Below are 766 nucleotides of genomic sequence, written 5' to 3'. Positions count from 1 at the left end.
GTATGAGGGACGTGGGACAAAGAGAAAGTTTATGAGGGAAACTTATTCTTGGAAGAAACTGAACTTAATGTGCTGGCAAGATCCAGGCTATTGGGGATGTGGCTGGATTTCAGGAATGATGCTGGCGGGGCCCGCCTCGCAGACATATTGACGTGGCTCATTTGATAGACTGGTTCCTTTGGTCCCTCCGTAGATGAAACGTACTTTAAGGCCAGAGTTAGTCTTTCTTTTTAGAAGGTAGACTGCTTCACAAACAAGAACTTTTGGCTTTGTCATGGAATAGTCTGAGGCTTCACCATTATCCATCACCACCTTTGAGCATCTTCTGTAAAGGATGCTTTATGTAGCTCTTCTATTAAAGTCTTGGGGCTTTTAGTCATCTTGGAAAGGAAATAATGGGTTCCCATGATTGAGGAAACTGGGATAAGAAAGTGTGGGGGAGTTGGCCAAGTTCATACAGCCAGTTACCGTTGTACTGGTTTCTGCCCCTCCGAATTCTCCACGCTGGAAGGTGCAGGCGGGGGACACCAGGTAACTTACTGTCTACTGTCTCTTGCACAGCTTGTTGTTGACCTTCAGAAGTATTCTTTAAAACCATTTGTATTTCTTCACACTCTTGTAGTTATTTACTGTTGATACCTTTCAAAGTTCTAAGTATTTAAATTTTTGCTTTTCGTCTCTACATTCTTGAGAGTCGAAGCATAGTCAGTTTATGTTCACTTCTACCAAGAACAGTCTTGGTGTTTGTCACCACACCACTCCCAGG

This window comes from Pteropus vampyrus, unplaced genomic scaffold, assembly GCF_000151845.1.
Source record: "Pteropus vampyrus isolate Shadow unplaced genomic scaffold, Pvam_2.0 Scaffold230, whole genome shotgun sequence".
NCBI classification, from domain to species: Eukaryota; Metazoa; Chordata; class Mammalia; order Chiroptera; family Pteropodidae; genus Pteropus; species Pteropus vampyrus.
The sequence above is the reverse complement of the archived record's forward strand: the minus strand, read 5'-3'. Positions refer to the sequence as shown.